General features: G+C 45.9%; 1 protein-coding gene across 1 annotated transcript in view; it reads right to left on the reverse strand.

Moving 5' to 3' along the window:
- Positions 1-21,498, reverse strand: part of LOC138515902 (alcohol dehydrogenase 1-like) — a 495,924-nt gene that overhangs the window by 439,563 nt on the left and 34,863 nt on the right. The gene's annotated exons all lie outside the window — the stretch shown is intronic.

Below are 21,498 nucleotides of genomic sequence, written 5' to 3' on the forward strand. Positions count from 1 at the left end.
TACTGGCCTTCTATGTGTTTTTTTCGGATAATAAAACAATGAACAATTTTCTTTTGTTATTTGTTATTGTTCCCACCCTTTACAAATTCGGGTAACGAGGCTAGTTAGGGGGAGTTTAGGCACTGCATCTCCAGAATATCTAAGCACGTGACAGCGACTACCTTAGCCAGTGGTAGCTAGCTTGGAAAAGGTTTCTGTTGAGTTAAGAGAGATGCAGGAAACAGAAAAAAGAAGGAATGCATCAGAGAAAAGTGGAACCAGGAGCTGTTCAAACATTTACAACAAGAAGGTTTTTACTTGGAGCATAAAGGTGACTTGTATTCCGCAGGTCAACCAGATCAATGTTCCACTGCTTAGCAGTCAATACATAGCATGACTTAACTACTGCTTGTGAGTGGCGAAAACAATCCATATTCATAGTGCCTCTTTTTCTGCTTTTGAGGTCAGGAGGACACATTCTGTTTCAAGCGCTGCTTAAGATATTTAGGAGCTCTGCCATGTGAAGCCTTATGAGCCATAATAAGAAGTTGGAACATGATTATTGCTTTTGCTGGCAGCCAGTGTAGCCATCTGGATACTGGTGTGGTATGTAAACGTTTGGTGGTGTTGGTTACTGTACAAGCAGCAGTATCTTGCAGTGGTTGTAGGCACGAGGCAATGTGATGACCAATCACTGCATAAAGTAATCCAACTTTTCACCCACTATGGCTTTGGCTATTGTGGTACAATGGGCAGCTGATGGCAGCAGCTTGATGTGTCTAAGTATCATGAGATGCTAATTAGTAGACCTTAATATATTGCTTACCTCATGCGACTTCCACCTCCAAAAGGGGCTTCAACTTGGCTGAGAGGACCACAGAGCTCATCGGACACCAACAAAAACTCTCTATCTGCCTCAGACTGCCTGCAGAGGTGAGGGGGCTTACAAGGTGAGGGGGCTTACAAGAAGGATCCAGGATCAATTTAGGGACTGCTCACATGACCTCTGACAAAGTTGCTTCTGGGTTAATTTGGGTATTAAAACAATTTCCTCTTGGCGCTGATTAGCCCGGAAGTTAAGAGAAAAGGGAAGGCACAACTAAGGGTTGAAGGTAAAGTCTTCTCTGTTTCCTCGTGTGTTCACTGTTAGCCTTTCTTTGCCACACAAATGAAGCTCACAAACAACATCCAAATCAAACCCCAACACATCACTCCACTCAACTAAAACAACTTATTGCATACACCTTCATTCTTCTCAACTGCTACTCTGCAACTGCTCACTGTGATGAATCCGATGGGCTCATTAGTGTTTTCCTGGCAGTGACCTCATCCCATGTGACCAGTGGATGGCCGCTGCTACCTGATCCTGACCCTGGGGGTGGTGGTATGAGGGAGAATCACATGGGGGGAGACGGCCTCCGGGGAGGTGCCATGACTTCATTTGACGAGACGTGGTATCCCCCTTTCGAATGAGGAAGACCCTTTAATGTCCACAACCGTATTGGCCTATTGTCAACTGTTTGTTCCACCTCGTAGAGGAAGTAATGAAACCTCTTCCCCATAATCTTTAGGTCTTAAACCCATTTATGACCTAAACGCACAAAGCTCCAACAAAACCCTTTTTGATTCTGATATACATGTTTTTATATAAAGTGTTCTCTCATGTAAAAACAACCGAGAAAAATTACCAAAATGCTATATGTCCGATGACATTCATAGACTCACAGCAATGCAGAGATGAGGAAGATGAAGGAGTTCATCGAAGGTAACAGGACCTCAAAGCTTCATATGTATACTAGTGAGTGGATTTCCTGAATCACCTGTGCAAGGGATATTTAAAGATGGCAACCACACTACTGAGTGTGGCAGTGCAGGAGAAGACGTTAGCTCCTATGCAGAGGCTTCTGAATGTGAGAGACATGCACCGGTGTTGTGGAGAAGAGGAATCCATTGAGGAAGTAGGAGAAATGCACTGCCTGAGCAGAAAGGAGATGCTGGGAGCCACGAGAATGTTCCTGGGTGCTCAGCAGCTCAAACAGGCAGCCTTCTCCACACCGGACCTGAAAGGAAGCAGGCATGTGACAGCAGAGCCATGAAGGAAGCCAGAAGAACATCTGCATGATCCAGCAGTGGGAAGCGAGCAGCAGAGCCACCCTGCTGAAGCGCAAGCAGGAAAAGAGACGCTGGAGAGAACCGGTGAGTGAACCCGAAGAAAGTGGGGACCCTGTGGCGGTCCGGTGAACACGTAAACGACTATTTGAAGGTAATGACATTGCTTATACAAAGAATACAAGAAGCTTGTTTGAATGCAGAAATGGCAAAGTACAGATTCAACCCCCAATGAGATATGGATGCATGAGATGCAATTGTGGGACAAAGCTTGAAAACACATTACTGCACAAAGATATACTGAGCCAAAAGTGATATATGCTGTGTTGGTGATACAGAGAAACTGTGAAATGCATTAGAAGTCCTGGCAAAGGAAAGATAGCAGGCAAGTGAAATGACAAGAGAAGCCCCGCAAGGGGAGTACGCAAGGATGTTTGGAATTGCACAAAGAGTCTTGGCAGGGGAGTATACCAGGAGAGTTGCCAAGGTACAAGACATACCAGGAACATTGTGAATCCAGGAGAGACACAAAATAAACTACTAAATGAGACATTGCCATCTATTTCGAATCCAGGGGCAGGGAACCACACTCTGGGTCCAAGGGCTTTCACCTTGGAGAACGTTTTTGTTGGAGTTATTCTAATCTTCAGTTGTGAACACTTTTCTGCCAATATCAGGTTGAAGACATTTCCTTGCACACTGTATTGTTTTGTTTATTGTGTGAGGGTCAGGATAGGACATTTTGGACACAAGGACTGCTTTTCAGTTATTGACATCCTGACACAGATAGATCCTTAGTTTTTGTATTTTTGGTAAGAAAACTCCTCTTCAGCATAGGGTCTGAGGGGCATTTTCCCAACCCATTTTCATTTAAATAAAAGTCTTTAACCAAAAACATGACAATTGTGTGTGCAGCTTTTATTCCTGACCCTTCACATCAGACACATGAAATTAATGAGCTCATTAGCACATACCCCCCAGATTTAGTCTTCCATACAGAAACAAGACTTAAACCCCACCACTCACCTATTATCCCTGACATGCTACCCCTGCACTGTCTCATTCACCAAAGGGACCGCCTACAAGGTGGTGGCATTGCCATCATACATAAAGACATACTCACACTTAGTAATCCCACGCCCCAAATTACCTTCAGATTTTTCGGAATGTGTCTAACACCCTTGTTTCCAGATGCTCTCATTTCACCCAGATATAAGAACCGAGGCACAGAGCGAGGCATAATGTGTTCACAATCACACATTTGGGAAATGTAATTTTCCAAATTCAACATGGGGTCCCTATGTAAAACATACATTATGATGTACTTTTAACAGGGTAAACAAAATCTCTAACGCAGGCTGCAGCTAGTGTATGAAACATCTATAGATCAATGGATACAGAAGTACTAGTAATCTCTGCTATTGCTGTGTTAAACTCACCAAAAAAGCACTGACCCGGGGAGGCAAAAATGCTGCAAGAGCAAAGCCTGAAAATTAAATCATTGACCAGGATTTAGTATCAACAAAATTCCCTTGTTATAAATGTATCTTTGAGTCAGCTACCACTATGATGGAAGAACACTATTAGACTGTTCTGCGTGCACACAGAGGAGTGCACTTGATCATGTTATCTTTGCTGGAGTACAATACTTGGGAAAGGTTCTTTCAATATACTCAAGACCCCCCATATTCTCATTACCTAAGCATAATACTGGGTGCCAGAGGACTTAAAAAGCTCCCACCATTTAATGTAATATCATTGCTGCACACATATATCTGGCACCACACAGTTATTTTAAATTGAAAACACACACAAGTTGTTTCTCACCCAGGGAATCACTGGCAAACTTCAAGGCGTGCACTGCACACTATCCCTTTGTCAGACACAGTGGTGTCCAATAGCATAACACACAATTTGCCCGCCCCCCAGATCTGTAACAAAGCACAGGGCATGCCACACCATGGGAGGGCCCGGACCACCATGTGTGTGCAATGTCCATGATGATCATGCGCTGCATTGGCAAGCACTGCTGCAAGTGAAAGAAGTAAATATATTTTTAAATCAAAGCTTAAATGTTTCACATAGCTTGGAAAGAAGGGTGCAGCGCCTGGTCCACAAAGGGGGGTGCAAATATTTGCTACAAATATGCGATTGCGAGCGAGTGTAGCGAGGGAGCCTGAACTAACAAAAATGGGTTTGGGAGGGGGCAGGGGGATTAGTCGCCTCGCCTGAGAAACTGTTTTGAATGATGGGTTAAAATGGTGCATCACACAGCACATTTCTGTGAAGATTTGGCTAAAAGGCCAATAATTTGGTTAAAAGGATAACAATCAGTGTTGTAGGGTGTAGGGTAAATCATGAAAAAAGTACAATAGATGCAAGTCACCAAAAGTGCACAGGGCATTTCCCAATACATTATCATGCCGGCGCCTGCAATATATACCAGTATAAAAAACATTTTCATGTGGCTGTGCCCATACATTTCCATGCTGGCTCCACAAACATATGCTGGTATTCCCATATAAAACCATACTCATGTTCGCTTTACTATTTTTATTTACAGTATCATTACTGGCACTGGCCACAAAACTGGCTCTGCCAATATATGCCAGTACTCCTATGTAAGAACATACTCCCAGCTCTGTGAGTGGTTTCTGGAGTGGGGCATTCACTCATTGAATGGTCGGGTGGGAGCGGATCGACCTGGGAGGCCAACCTTTGTGGGCACTCAGGGATCGTCTACGATTGATTACTTCTGTGCCCACATGAGGGATTAGCATTTAATTAAGGAATTTGAGGTACTTAATAACCTACAGCGTGACCATCATGCACTCCTTGTTGGTCATAGGAATAGCCCCGCCAGTGGTCCCATTTGTCAATTTTCCCCAACTGGATCAGTGTGGCATCAATCCCCTGTGCAAGCAGAGGATTAAATGGGCCAGACTGGACCCTGTGGACACTCAATCGTCCGTTTGCAAATCCAATTTGGGGGAACTTTCTATTATTTTGGCAAATGGATCTTCCCCAGGCTCCATAATTTTGGCATCCGAATCAATTTGGAACTATATGTCTGCCACTTTTCAAAGGGAATTTAAAAAAGGGAAAAAGAACCTGGAAACATGGTTCAATGACCTTTGCCGGATAGCACAGAAAGATCTTAAAGGTATTTTAGAGAAAAAAGACAGTACCCGACATGAGATAATTACTGCCCGGGCGCAGTATAAACGCGTCTTGGCAAAAAGGAAGGCCCAGCTGGAAGAGCAAGCCTGGGAAGACCTGATCCAGGCTGTGCAGTCAAAGGACTCGAAGACCTTTTGGGAATTTGTGGCTAATGGACCCCCCACAAAAGAGTAAAAACACACAAAGAGAATAATGTTAGTGCACTGGCTTGGTCTAATCATTTTAGCACCCTGTATAGGGCAAATCCCTCAACTTCCTATAGTGGGCCCAGTGATTCCCCTCTCCGATTAACCATAAACAAGGTAGAGATGGCTATTAACAAGCAACTCCCTAATCGAGCTCCCGGACCAGACTCTATCCTTGCGGATATTTTCTGTGATGAGGTGGACCTATGGGCCCCAGTTTTGACTAAGTGCTTCAATGCATTTTTGGAGCTTGGTACCTACCCGGCAACATGGAGGCAGGCAATAATTTTTCCTATTTTTAAGAAGGATGACCCTAGTAGCCCCCTTTCTTATAGACCCATCTCTCTGCTTGATACCTCCTTCAAAATCTTCGAACGTGCGGTTTTGGCACGGCTAGAACAATGGATTTCTGACTCTGGGGTTCTTACAGAGACTCAATATGGTTTTCGCCCGGGCCTAGGAAATAGGGACCAGGCTTTGAACCTGTATATGGTGGGAGCTACGTCCGTACATGTGAGGGGTGAGCCTTTGTACTTAGCATTCATGGACCTGAGCACCGCGTTTGACAAAGTAGACAGGGCTATGCTCTCGGCGGTGCTCAGGTCCATGGGTTGCCCGGAGGATTTGGTCAAAGTCCTCCAGATAATCCATGAACATACATTGGCTTGTGTCAGATTCGGGGAACAGGGACAGTGCACATCCTTTTTTGAGACCTTCTTGGGTGTCCGCCAGGGCTGTGTTGTGGCCCGGTATTGTTTGCCCTTTACATAAATGGTGTCTACCAGGCATTGGTTAACTCCCATACCGACTATATCACAGTGGGTGCCGTCCCCCTCCCAGTCTTAGGTTATGCCGATGATATGGTTTTAATTGCCCGTACCTCCAGAGCTTTGCAATGCCTGGTGGATGTCTACACCCAATTTATGGCTTCTCATGAGCTGACTGTGAATTCACAAAAATCAGCAGTTATGGCATGTAAGAGTTCAGGTGTTAGACATCTCAAGATGCGCACGATATGGAGTGGAGGCAAGCCTATCCCGAGGGTCACCAGCTTTGATTATCTGGGAATTTGTTTTACAGAGAATTGGCAAGGGTTTGGCCATGTCCATAAGCAATGTATGAGGATGAGACAGCGCTTGGGGGTTTGTGGTGCTTTCAACATAACTGCGTGGGGCACCCAATCAAATTAATTCTCGAAGTATACAGGGCTCAAACAAAAACTGCCACTAATTATGGGGCAGCACTGTGGGGTATGGAAAGGATTCCAAAAATCGAAAACGTGGAGAACTCCTTTCTTAAAAAACTGCTTGGGCTACGACAGTCTGCTCCAAACTATGGGACACATTTAGAACTGGGATGTCCACACATTGCCGATGACTGGCTATTGGCTCCAGTCTCGCATTGGCTGGCACTATGGGCTAACCAGAAAGCCACTCTTTAACATAAGATCATAAGAGCCCTGGTGAGTAGCTCAGCTGTAAAGAAAATCCCCTGGTTTATGTACATCCAGAAATGCATTAGACAGTTACATTGTGCTAATCTTGTCTGCCCCTCAATCTTCTTGACCCCCTGTGCGGTCAGGGCATACAAACAAATGTTTAATTCTATCTTGGTGGCAAATAGGGAGTCCGCTGCCTTGGGTATTCTTGCAAACAGAAGGCATATTGAGTTAACATCTGCAGATGCTATTCAGCCGTACTTGCTCCACAGTGATACTCCTGCAGATCGCTGGGCCTTGACTCGATCCCGGTTTGATTGCCTATGGCTAAGGGCACAAACAAAAAGCTGGACTCATATTGTGCAACTACAGCTTGCACCTGCTGTCAGTGGCCAGTGGAGGACCTTCTACATTTTGTGTTGTTTTGCCCACATTACACAGACCTAAAACAAAAAACACTTCTGCCACTACTTAGGTCCGCTGGCTTGTCTCAGGCTAGGCCTGCTTTATGTTATCTGCTTTCAGCCACTACAATGCCAGTGGCCTGGGGCATGGTGGACTACTTGAGAAGGGCCTGGTATCAGAGAACCTAATTCACTGTCCAAAATATGATCACCTGAAAATGTTATTGAATCGTTTGGACGCTTCCTGTGGATTTTATCTTGATTTACACACATGCATATTTCAATCTTTTTTATACATATGTAATGTTTGTAAGTTAATGAAGTGGACTTTTTTATAAAAAAAATGTTGAATTGGATTTTGTATTACTATGCAGTTCTATTTTGTGTATGGTTTATGGATAATTTGCTTCCGAATAAACTTAATATGATATAATGGTTTAGCCATTAAAAGAGACATGTGACAATATGAAAACCTGTCAAAACTGCTTCCAATGTAAGCCAGTCTGGACCCCTAAGAACACTTATCTTGCTTGATTTATCATAGATACTCAGTTAATAAAATGTCATGCTACAGTAAAAAATATACAGGCAACTACACCAAAACATCAGTCTAGTGAGGTAACACTACTTATTATGCTTTCTTTTTTAAAGATGCAGAGTAATAAATGTCATGCACTGTAAGCAATGGCTAGACTGACTGCACCAAAATGACAGTCCAGCCAGGTAACGACACACATAAACATGGCTGTGCCCAAAAATACCAGTAAAACATGAAAAGTCAATAAAGGAGGTGGCAGAAATGCTCCAGTGATCTACAGCCTCCCAGGGCCTTACAACACATGCATGAAATGGATGAAATGCATCCCAATTCATCCAACTGTCACTCACCCATGAATCCCCTCTCACGTTCATTCACACTGTATTCACCACACAGACACACACCCAACCCCCACCCAGAACATTTAAACACACACTACCACATCTATACACATTCACCCACCAGTCACTCACTCACACCTTCTCCCACATCCACTCATTGCATTCTCTACACAGGCACACACCCACCCACCCAGAACATTAAAAAAAAAACATTACATTCATACTCATTCACCTACAAGTCACTCACACCTTTTCTTACACTCACTTATTGCATTCTATACAAAGGCACACAACAACCCACAACATTAAAAAAACACCATCACATTCAGACATATTCACCCACCAGTCACTCACTTGCACCTTCTCTTACATCCACTCATTGCATTCTCTACACAGGCACACACCCACCCACAGAACATTCAAAAACACACCATCTCATTCATACTCATTCACCCACCAGTCACTCACTCGCACCTTCTCTTACATCCACTCATACCATTCTCTAGACATGCACACACCCGCATAATTCCAAAGCACATCATATTATTCATACTCATTCACCCACCAGTCACTCAATAACACATTCTCTTACATCCACTCAGTGCATTCTCTACAAAGGCACAGACACAGAACATTCAAAAACATACCGTCACATTCATGCTCATTCACCCAGCAGTCACTCAGACCATCTCTTTCATCCACTCATTGCATTCTCTACACAGGCTCACACCCACCTAGAACATTCAAAAACACACCATCACATTCATACTCATTCACCCACCAGTCACTCAATCACACCTTCTCTTAAATCCACGCATTGCATTCTATACACAGGCATACACTCACCCAAAGCGTTCAAAAACACACCATCACATTCAAACGTATTCCATATTCACCCACCAGTTACTCACTCACAGCTTCTCTTACATCCACTCATTGCATTCTCTACACAGGCACACACCCACCCACCCAGAACATTCAAAAACACACCATCTCATTCATATTCATTCACCCGCCAGTCACTCACTCACACCTTCTCTTAAATCCACTCATAGCATTCTCTACACACACTCAAACCCACCCACAATATTCAAAAACACACCATCACATTCATACTCATTCACCCGCCAGTCACTCAATCACCCCTTCTCTTACATCCACTCACTGCATTCTCTACACAGGCACCCACCAGAACATTTAAAAACACACCATCACATTCATAATCTTTCACCCACCAGTCACTCACTCATACACCCTTTCTTACCTCCACCCATTGTATTCTTTACACAGGCACACTCCCACCCAGCCAGAAACATCCATTCATTGCATTCTCGACACAGGCACACACACACCCACCCAAACATTCAAAAACACACCATCACATTCATACTCATTCACCCTCCAGTCACTCACACCTTCCCTTCAATCCACTCTTGGCATTCTCTACACAGGCTCATACCCACCTGCAACATTCCAAAACACACCATCACATTCATACTCATTCACCCACCAGTCACTCAATCACACCTTCTCTTCAATCCACTCATTGCATTCTCTACACAGGCACACACTGACCCACCAATCCAGAACATTCGAAAACATACATCAAATCACAGTCATTCTCATTCACCCACCATTCACATCATACATACACCTGACACACACTTCACACATGTAAAATACACATCATATATATTTTTTTAAAGCCTTCTTACCTTTTCCTTGCAGCTTCAGTCCATCCTTCCAGGCCACCCTCGGCTCCTCCATGCTGCTCACAAACACGATCTAGGAAGCTGCAAGAGCATCCTGGTTCCTGTATTTGAGCTGCAAGGAAGCTGAGGGAGAAGGGTTTGGAGCTGAACGTGGCATGGGATATGTGTGACATGTCATGGTCCGCTCCAAACCCAACCCCTACTGAGCTTTCACTCTGATGGGCGAGGCCTGGTGCAGGGGCCCACCCAACCTGGTGTGGTGGGGCCCACTGCACTGCGGCATCCCTGTTATACCAGGAGCTTTGTTTTTTTCTTTTTTCCTTTTTAATTTGGGGTCGCAACTGTGGCCGCCAGGGGTTGCAGCCCCTGGTGACCCCCAAAGGGCGTCCCTGGGTGGATGCCAATGGAGTCGTAAACTCTGTAGCCCTGCCGAAGGAGCTGAAGCCCCGCAGCATCCCAGCCCAGCTATTTGCCGTCCCTGAGCCGGATTCAGATGTCAGAGGAGCCTGAGCATTTTATACTGCATTTCCAGGGCTTTTTCATGCAGCGGTCACGCTGCTTTCCTGGAGGCATCCCCAGCTGAGTGACCAACCTGCCTGCTAACTTAAGATGGTTGCGACATCCACAGCATAGGACTTGTCGTGCTCTGCCATTCTGTGGTGGCGCTGTCGGATCCCATGTGTCAGCAGGCGAACTGAATGCTTTGGACCGCTCACCCACATGCTGCTGGCAGCCGCTTCATGTGCATTGGGACTCCCGCAGGATACGTGGGGCCTGCAATGCATCTCAACATCTGCCTGCGGCCTGCGCATGTGAGCTAGCGGGTGGCATATGCTTGATTGGATGGATAGCGCCCCATCGGGTGCCCACCCAACACGTAGCTTTTGAATGTTTGCGACAGGCTTGCCCCCAGTGGACCTGAAACTTTTTGCCATACTTGATACCCACAGTATGGGCACAAAGTGAAGCTAATTCCAGGTACGTGTGACCTACCCCAGCTCCCCCTCCAGCTCTGTCTGTCACCCGCTTGGTGTAACGTATCACCACCATAACGGTCCTCGATCGAGGTTGTGAAGCTGTGATGCGGGGGCACCACACTTCTCTCTCATGCCGACCAACTCATGTCAATGGAATGGATTTGAGGAGGAGCAGGGAGTGAGCTTGTGGGGGAGCACTTTACTGCTTGGGTTGCAGTATCGTGGGGACCTATCCCTTTATGGCATCCTCCAATCGCATGTTTCTAGGTTCACAGTATGTGCCCCCTTCCTCGGCGGGCACCTTGGTTACACGACTGACTGTGTAGCATCCCCCCCATAGCCCTTTGGTGGCCCAGAAGCTCTTTTGGAGTGGCAACACTTGCTAGTGTTAGGGGTATTCTGGCTCTGTTTGGAAAGGTTCAGCACACTGGTTGAGGCCACTGAGGGTGCTTTAACAAACTATATTTGACTACTGGTCATACCTGGACTTGGGATAACTGAACATGCTGAGCTGTGCTCCTCTTGGAAGTGGCACGTTGCGGTCTCTGTGGCTCTGTGAGGTCACCCTTGTGAGTGAATGTTTTGCTTCAAATTGTCAGGGGTGCGGTGTGAGGCTTGATCATGAAATCTTTCAAGTCTAAAGATAAGTCCATGGCCTGCATTAAACCTGCTGCAAATCCTCCAGGCCGTCGTCGACTGGGCAGTTAGCAGTAGACTCAGCTTTGTTAATGGATTCCAACTCACAACCAGTCATTAAAGCAGATATTGCTCAGCTAATCCAATCCATCCAGAAGGAGATGGTGTCCACTCTTCAAAGTTGAAAGGATCCTTCCAAGAATTGTCGCTGTCTGTCCAGTAGATGGAACATCGGCTAAGTGACATGGAGACTGCTTTTTGTGACCAAGCCAATTCCCATGATCAGCTTGAGCAAAGAGTGGCGGCTCTGGAGATGCACAAGAAGATTACAGATGAATGACTGGAGGACAGTGAGAATCGCTCTCGAAGAAATAATGTCCGGATCTGCGGATTTCCAAGGGACATCCTGGACCAAGATTTGAAGGCATATGTGAGAGATCTCTTTCGTAGCATTCTTGGGGACACTGAGCAAACAGATTTGATGCTGGACCGTACACACAGGCTATTCTCCAATTTTCAGCAGTGTCAAAACCTTCTCCTGGATGCACTGTCCAGAGTTCACTTCTTCAGGACCAAGAAACTCATTTTCCAGAACCACAGGGGCCAGTGCATGTTTTCATTTTGAGGCACCGCCTGCAGATATTTCAGGTTTTTTCCCATGGAACTGTTCAGTGTCATCGGCAGATGAAGCCATTTACCCAGTGGCTGATAAAGAAGGAGATCCAGTACAGAAGGGGCTATACTTTCCACATAATGTTCACACACGAGGTGATTCAGTACCAATTTGTCACACTTGCTGCGGCTTTGGAGGTGTTGAAGATCTCCCGTGCAGAGCTACAGTTGCCCGAGGAACCAGAGCAAGAGTGCGTCCCGGGAGGGGCAGGCGTGAAGATCAGAGAAGACCCTGATGGACAGAGGAGAGAGAAGTAGGGCCACATAGGTACCCACATGATTGTCTAGTCTAGGGAGAATAGCTCAAGGGCAACGTGCTCGCCTTGGAAGCAAGACGACATGGAGCAACACAGATTCGATCCACGCTTAGAAACCTCTGGGTATTAAGCGCTTTATAAATAACCAATCATATAATATCATATAATGTGATCTGCCCCTCTTCTCTGGTGTTTGCTCTTTAATGTTCAGGGTCCAGTTTCGAAGGGTTTGCTGCTGTTGCTAATTCTGGCTATGGATGACTTGGACTTGGGCAGCAAATGGGCTGCTTGCTGTTTCATATTTTTGCATACATGAGCAGGGAATCAGGAGTACCTGCCTTGATCGGGTTCATTGGTGGCCCAATGTTTATCCCATTTGGGACGGTTTCCTTCCATTTTTTCTTTTGGGGTTTTTGGTTTGTTCTTTTATTTCTATTCTATAAGGCACTGGACCTGTTGTTTTGAAGTTGCATTTAGGTTACTTCACATTATATATTTATTCATTCTCTAATCTTCACCCCCATCAAAATGACTAGGGACCAGCAAGGTTGCTATTCATGTCTTCACATTCATCCCACATTATTCTGCATACTACTCATTTCCAAGTGGATGAACTCATATTGGGAGCCGATTTTAACATGGTGCTGGAGGGAGAATTGGATAGATCTGGTGGGGCAGAGGGGTAGTTAGAGCTGGGTGAACCTACAGTTGGTGGGTATTGGGAGACCACACCACCCCCTTACAAGGGATTATACTTATTTCTCCCATGTGCAACCACTACCACGCTTGATTGTACTTCTTCTTGGTTTCTCATTCCCTTGTCCCAAAGGTGGCAGACTTATCTATAGGGCTGACAGTGGTATCGGATCATGCCCCAATCATGATTTGTGTTGATGCATTAGCGCTGGGAGCCAAGAAAACAAATATTTGGAAAATTAATGATTTGTTGCTAATGGACGTGGCCTATGGCACTGCCGTTTTGGATTGAATTGCCCAATATTTCCAGGAAAACGTTACTGGTGACGTGCCCATTGTCACAATTTGGGATGCCTTTAAGCCCATGCTGAGGGGGAACTTATTTGTTTTGGCACTTCTAGGTAGCGTATGTTGATGTCTCAGAGGGAGGAAGCTGAGAAGCGAGTGTTAGAGCTGGGCCAACAATACAAAGAGGCAGGGTCCAAAAGGGTGTATAGGCAGCTCCAGGTAGCCATGTCTGAGATTAAGACACTTTGGCCGGTGGACGTCTCCTATAAAATACTGCAGATCAAGCAGTTTTACTTCAGCACTTCTAATAAATCTTTGCACTTTCTAGCTTATAGGTTGAAGGCTCAGACGGCTAAGAAAACTATTGCACAACTGCAGGATGGTGTTGGTCAGGTACTGGAAGGCAAAGCCTCTAAGATGTGCACTTTAATGGGGTACTATTCGTCCCTATTTGGGGCAGACACATGGAACTCGGAAGCTCAAAAGGACTTTGTTGTTGGAGCAAATTTACCTTCCATATCAGCAGAGGACTGGCGAAGTCTGGAGAGTGCTGTCACATTAGATGTGGTGCTTCTGGTTACTCAGTCCCTCCCTAATAACAAAGCCCAGTGACCCAACGGGTACTCAGCCCTCTTTTATAAGACATTTATAGACCTACTGGCACCCCATCTGGTTACCTTATTTACCACTTCACTAATACTGGAACAATCTCACCTATTAAGGGTGAGTCCCTGTTAACACTCATTGGTAAGTCAGACAAAGATCATACTCTTTGTACATTTTATCAGCCTATTGCAGTATTGAACTATGATACTCTGATCTATTCTAAGGTCCTTGCGGCTAGATTAGTGGGCGTCCTCCCCAGTGTAGTCCAGTTGGACCAGACAGGTTTTATTTCCGGGATGTGAAACATCTGATAATGTTCGCAGGACCTTGAATGTGATTGAGCATGCGAGGCAATGTGGCCAGGAATTGGCCACGCTATCTATTGATGCAGAGAAAGCATTGTTCTCCCGGATAAAATTGAATGGTGCCCTGTTGGAACCACTGGCTTTGTCTAGAGGGACTCGTCAGGGATGGCCATTGTCCTCGCTTTTATTTACACTATCGATGTAGCCCATGGCAGCCCGCATCTGGTCGGCCGCAGATATTTAGGGGATCCGTTTTCCAAGGCCCTGTCTCATGTAGCTTCTCTAATGGACTCCTTCCACCGAGTGTCCAGCTTTAAGATTAATTATACTATATCCACCATTCTTAACATCTCAGTAAAGCCAGAGGTGGAGAGAGACCTTCAAGGGAGGTTTGAATTTCAATGGTCTGGGGAGTCTTTAAAATACTTAGGGCTTCAGATTACACCCTGCCATTCTCAAGTTTATGCTAAAAATGTGCCCAACTTGATTTCTGCATCTAAGTCAGTCCTGCTTCGATGGGCACAATCAGACATCTCCTGGCTTGGGCGGGTGGGTGCTCTTAAGATGAAGTTGTTGCCTCCACTTTTATATGTCGTTCAAGCCTTTCTGATTTGGATTCCCAAACAAGTACTTTGAGATTTGCAATCCCTTCTTTTAAGGTGTATTTGGGCAAAGACATTCCTGTGGGTTTCCTGGCGTATGCTGATGACTGCTAAAGATAAGACAGTTACCTCTACACAGCTCCTCTGTTGGACAGTATGACTGCAGCCTGTAACCCTAAACATTGGTTGCACATTGATCAGATTATGGTTCTGATAGCTCTTTTCGATTGGTGCTGCAGGTCCCCTAAGGTTCAAATAATACAAACCGTACTCTTGCCGGTGACCTGGGTCCTGATGACCTATTGGGGTCAAAGCAGCTCAGAAGTACCTATGTGTTATGCGCTCAGGTTCCCGGAATGGGACACGTATTTTTCGTGTCCCCACAAAGAACACGGTACTCAATTGGGTTTCACGTTATGGGTCACAGAAAGGAAGATCCCGATCTACGGGCCTCCGAGGTGGCTGGAGGTTACCATGGAGACTTAGTGATACGTTGCTAAGAAGACGCAACGTACGCTTCGGTTCACGGCGGTGATCACGTGACACTGGATATATAACTCCGCTCCTTGGCTTGCTCAGTGCTTCTGATTTAGTTTTCTCGGAGCTACGTCTTGTTTCTCTTGCATCTAGTTTATCTAATTACCTGAACCTTTGCCTTCATAACGACCTTGCTTGTGGAGTGTCCTAGTCTGTTTTGGAATTCAGTGATCTCCCGGTATTTTGACCCGTGCCTTCTGATTTTGGAATTGGTTTTCGTATTTTCCTTGTGTTTAACTTTGCTCGCTTGGATTGACCCGGACTGTTAAAAGGACTGCTTTTGGTAATCATAGACTGCGCCGAGGGACAGCCTCCGCTGCACCGCGGGACTGCTTCATCCTCGCCGCGGGACAGCCTCCGCTGCATCGCGGGACAGCATCGGCTGCGCCGCGGGACAGCCTCCGCTGCACCGCGGGACTGCTTCATCCTCACCGCGGGACAGCCTCCGCTGCATCGCGGGACAGCATCGGCTGTGCCGTTTTCTTACATCACGAACATTTTCCACGAAGAGCTAAACCCTGGATTCCTTCTGGTAAGAGCCTTTGTGTCTTTTCTACTTATCCGATTGTTCATTGTAGAGAAAAGAAAAGGATTAAGTAACTAGAGAGGTTTATCTTTTGCAGAATACTTCCATTGTCTCCCGAAGCCTGTGAGATTGAGGCCAATCAACTCGATATCTGGTATATCGCTAAACAGCTACGTGGTCTCTGAGGGAATTCCAAATATCCTTGAAAACGTCTTTCAATTAATTGATCCCTCTGTATGTGGTTTATTACCGTTCAGAGGGATACATTGGTGGGAAGAATTCTTCTTCTACACTACGGGGTCAACCAGTGAAGAGGAATTCTGACATAATCAGAAGCCTTTAAACATGGACCCCAATGAGACCCTAGCTAACCTCCTCCAGTTAGTAGCGGATTTAAGATCGGATATGGCTACCGCTCATGCCGCCACTCAACAACAAATACTATAGCTCCAGACAGCCATACAACCCTTGTCTCATGCAGCACCGGTTTTACCAACACCTCCGGTCGTTGAACCTGCACAGGCGGGGGTCGGTCCGGTGTATGTTGCTTCCCAGTTTCCATTGGCTCCCCCGGAAAGATTCCATGGGGATCCGAAACAGTTCAGAACGTTTCTGAATCAATGTCGTTTACATTTCTTATGTCGGCCAGGCTCTTTTCCTGATTCTGCTACTAAAGCAGCCTTCTTGTTGTCCCATCTGGGGGGTACAGCCTCTGCTTGGGCTAATCCTCTTTTGGAGGAGGGTAGTCCCTTATTGTTCGATTGTGACGCTTTGATTGAAGCCATGGGGAAGGTGTTTGATACTCGATATAAAGCCCAGGTCATGGAACTGGAGTTACTAAGTTTGCAACAAGGGGATATGACACTGTTGGCTTATATAGCCAAATTCAATCAGTTAGCCGCTGAGACGGCTTGGCCTGATGATAAGAAGGCTTCATTGTTCTATAAGGGCCTGTCTGAATCCCTCAAAGATACCCTTGCTATAGTACCTGTAGTACCTACGTCATTTCCGGAACTACTGGAACTAGTTCTTCAGATAGATGCTCGGAAAGCTGCTAGAAAAGGGGAGAAACGTGGTCTAACTCCGGAAGTTCAAGTCAACCCTTTACCTTCTCCCAGTACATCCGAACCGATGCAAATTGGGGCAGCTATTCGCGGTCCTCTTTCACCAGAAGAAAGAGAGTATCGAAAGAAGAACAACCTATGTTTCTATTGTGGATCTTCGGAACACTTGTTGAGAGTTTGTTCTAAGAAACCTTCCAAGAAACAGGGAAACGCGAGAGCTCGGCAATGAAAGGAGTCCAGTTGCCGAGCAATTACGTATCCAAGGATTCCATAGCTATTCAACCAATTGAAATAGCGGTAATCTTCAGGTTACCACATGACAAGATAGTTCAAGCCACAGCAATCATAGATTCTGGCGCTACAGGTAACTACATCGATTCTTTATACGCCAAGAATCTGGGTCTTCCTACCATTGATAAAGCAAATACCGTTTTGGTTAATGCTGTTGATGGTTCTTCCTTGGTTTCTGGAATGGTCATCCACCAGACAGAGAATCTGAAAATGGAAACCTTAAAGGGGCATTCCGAAATCATCTTTTTTGATCTTATCTCTGCACCTCAGTTCCGGCTCATATTGGGTCTTCCTTGGTTACGGTTGCACAACCCTATCATTGATTGGCACTCGGGCAATATAGAACTTATGTCAGAGTTCTGCGAGAGCCGATGTTGGAAGGACAAACTCCCAGTGAGTAGTCCGTGTCGTTCTCTTTTTGATATCGCTCCTACTGTCGGAGCAGTTCTCACCAGTGTATTGCCTAATGAATATTCGACATACAAAGATGTGTTTGACGAAGGAGGTGCTTTGGTTTTGCCTCCACACAGACCATACGACTGTCCTATTGATTTGGTTCCGGGGGGTAAACTACCCTCCGGTAGAATATATTCATTAACCCATAAGGAAGACCTCATTCTAAAGGATTACATTGATCAGGCGTTGAAAACTGGGTTCATTCGCCCTTCTCGTTCACCTGCGGCCTCTCCTTTATTCTTTGTGCCTAAAAAAGAAGGGGATCTCCGGCCGTGTATTGATTATAGGGCTCTCAATTCCATTACTGTTCGGAACCAATATCCTATTCCTCTCATCTCAGTGCTTCTGGATCAGTTGGGTTCTTCTGTTATATTCACCAAATTAGACCTACGCGGTGCTTACAACTTAGTAAGAATTCGTAGTGGAGACGAGTGGAAAACAGCCTTTAAAACCAGGTATGGCTTGTTTGAATACAGAGTCATGCCGTTTGGGCTTTGTAACGCTCCCGCCACATTTCAATATTTCATCAACGATGTTTTTCATGACATGATGGACCAGTTCCTTATAGTCTACTTGGACGACATATTAATATACTCCGAATCCTACGAATTACATGTTAAACACGTTTCCCGTGTATTACACAGATTGCGTGAGAACAATCTGTTTGCTAAGCTAGAGAAGTGTGTTTTCCATGCTTCGGAAGTGGAATTTTTGGGTTATGAGATAACCAGCAAAGGAATCCAAATGAGCCAGTCCAAGGTCAAGGTAGTCCTGGAATGGCCTTCGCCCAACTCTTTGAAAGCCTTGCAATCTTTCTTGGGTTTTGCAAACTTTTACAGGCGGTTTGTTAAGGATTTCTCCACTCTGGTCGCTCCTTTGACATCTTTGACGAGCAGCAAAATGGCTTTCATTTGGGACCATGTGTGTGAACAGGCTTTTCGGACTCTCAAGACAGCTTTCACCAGTGCTCCGGTACTTCAACACCCAAATCCCAATCTGCCTTTCATAGTAGAGGCCGACGCTTCAGACATTGCTCTTGGTGCCATATTGTCTCAGGAGTGTCCTGAAACCAAGGGGTTGCATCCGGTAGCTTTTCATTCAAGGAAATTGACTTCCTATGAGCGGAATTATACCATAACGGAAAGAGAGTTGTTAGCAGTTCGGGATTCTTTTTTGACCTGGCGTCATCACTTATTGGGTACAGCATTCCCTGTTCAGGTTTATTCCGACCATAAGAATCTAATGGCTTTACAGTCCGTTAAGTGTTCCACTGCTCGGCATGCTAGGTGGCATGAATTCTTTTCTATGTTTAATTTCACCATTACCTACCGGCCGGGTTCGTTAAACACGAAGGCCGATGCACTTTCACGCATTCATGGCGAGTCGTCTTCTCCAAGTACGGATGGTCGTCCGCTATTACCTCACCAAGTGATATGCGCTTGTACGTTACAACCCACCTTGAGGGGTGGATTACAAGATTGGGCGAGAGATAATCCTGGGGAAATCACTAGACTCGACATTGAAGTCATACAAGGGTTACCTCATATCAAGGGTCTTCTGTTTCTTCCAGACGAGGATATGCGTACGAAGGCCATCAAGTGGTGTCATGATTCGATGCTATCAGCACACCCGGGTATTAAGAAAACCATCGATCTATTACAGCGGTGGTGCTGGTGGCCCTCTATGGCTAAAGATGTTACTAAACATGTTGCTTGTTGTTACGTTTGTGCACAATGTAAAAGTCCTCGTTCCAAACCTGTCGGCTTACTTCAGTCTATGCCTGTTCCTGATTATCCATGGCATATGATTTCCATGGATTTCGTGGTGGATTTGCCCCCTGTCTCGGGCTTTAATACCATTTGGGTGGTCATTGACTACTTTACTAAACTGGCTTTGTTTGTACCTTGTCAAGGACTTCCTACTGCTCCTATATTGGCGGATCTGTTTCTTAAACATGTGTTTCGCTCCTTTGGTCTCCCTTTCATTATCATTACTGATAGGGGCTCGCAATTCACTTCTCGTTTTTGGAAATCTCTTACTGCTTCTTTTGGTATTGATGATCGGTACTCCAGCTCGTACCATCCTCAAACGGACGGACAGACAGAACGCCTCAACTCAACAATGGAACAGTTCCTTAGATGTCTTACTCATCAGTACCAGGACACCTGGTTATCCTTGCTTCCTATGGCAGAGTTCGCATATAATAATTCTCTCCATACCTCTACATGTTCTTCGCCGTTTTTTGCTTTATACGGCAGACACCCCAGGTCAATGCCTCTTTCTCCGGTCTTACCTGCTCACCACCCTGCAGCCTCCTCTTGCATTCGGCAACTTGCTTCGATACAGTCACAGGTTAAGTTACACTTGAACAATGCTCACTCTACTGCCAAACAATACGCTGATGCCCGTCGCTCTACGTCTCCTAAGTATGTGGTTGGGGGTCAAGTTTGGCTCTCTACTAAGAATTTGCGTATCCCTGGTAGACGTGCTCTTCTCCCGCGGTACGTCGGTCCATTCGTTATCACAGCAGTAATAAACCCTGTCGTTGTACGACTGTCTCTCCCTGCCAAATGGAGAGTACACCCTGTTTTCCATGTGTCCCTTCTCAAGGCCTTTCATCCTGGTACCTCGCTCCCTTCCCGTCCGCCTCCCCTGTCTGTGCAAGGTGAGGAGGAGTATGAAGTCCACAGGATCCTGGACACCAAGGTTTCCAGGGGTGTCAGGATGTATTATGTAGACTGGAAAGGTTATGGTCCGGAGGATAGGACATGGGAACCTGTTGGTCATATCCATGCTCCTCAGTTGATATCTGAGTTTTGGGCCTCGAGAAGACGGGGCCCATCTTTGGGAGAGGGTACTGTTATGCGCTCAGGTTCCCGGAATGGGACACGTATTTTTCGTGTCCCCACAAAGAACACGGTACTCAATCGGGTTTCACGTTATGGGTCACAGAAAGGAAGATCCCGATCTACGGGCCTCTGAGGTGGCTGGAGGTTACCATGGAGACTTTCTGATACGTTGCTAAGAAGACGCAACGTACGCTTCGGTTCACGGCGGTGATCACGTGACACTGGATATATAACTCCGCTCCTTGGCTTGCTCAGTGCTTCTGATTTAGTTTTCTCTGAGCTACGTCTTGTTTCTCTTGCATCTAGTTTATCTAATTACCTGAACCTTTGCCTTCATAACGACCTTGCTTGTGGATTGTCCTAGTCTGTTTTGGAATTCAGTGATCTCCCGGTATTTTGACCCGTGCCTTCTGATTTTGGAATTGGTTTTCGTATTTTCCTTGTGTTTAACTTTGCTCGCTTGGATTGACCCGGACTGTTAAAAGGACTGCTTTTGGTAATCATAGACTGCGCCGAGGGACAGCCTCCGCTGCACCGCGGGACTGCTTCATCCTCGCCGCGGGACAGCCTCCGCTGCATCGCGGGACAGCATCGGCTGCGCCGCGGGACAGCCTCCGCTGCACCGCGGGACTGCTTCATCCTCACCGCGGGACAGCCTCCGCTGCATCGCGGGACAGCATCGGCTGTGCCGTTTTCTTACATCACGAACATTTTCCACGAAGAGCTAAACCCTGGATTCCTTCTGGTAAGAGTCTTTGTGTCTTTTCTACTTATCCGATTGTTCATTGTAGAGAAAAGAAAAGGATTAAGTAACTAGAGAGGTTTATCTTTTGCAGAATACTTCCATTGT

Source organism: Ambystoma mexicanum, chromosome 6q (genome assembly GCF_040938575.1).
Source record: "Ambystoma mexicanum isolate Mex_15411 chromosome 6q, UKY_AmexF1_1, whole genome shotgun sequence".
In the NCBI taxonomy this organism is placed as follows: Eukaryota; Metazoa; Chordata; class Amphibia; order Caudata; family Ambystomatidae; genus Ambystoma; species Ambystoma mexicanum.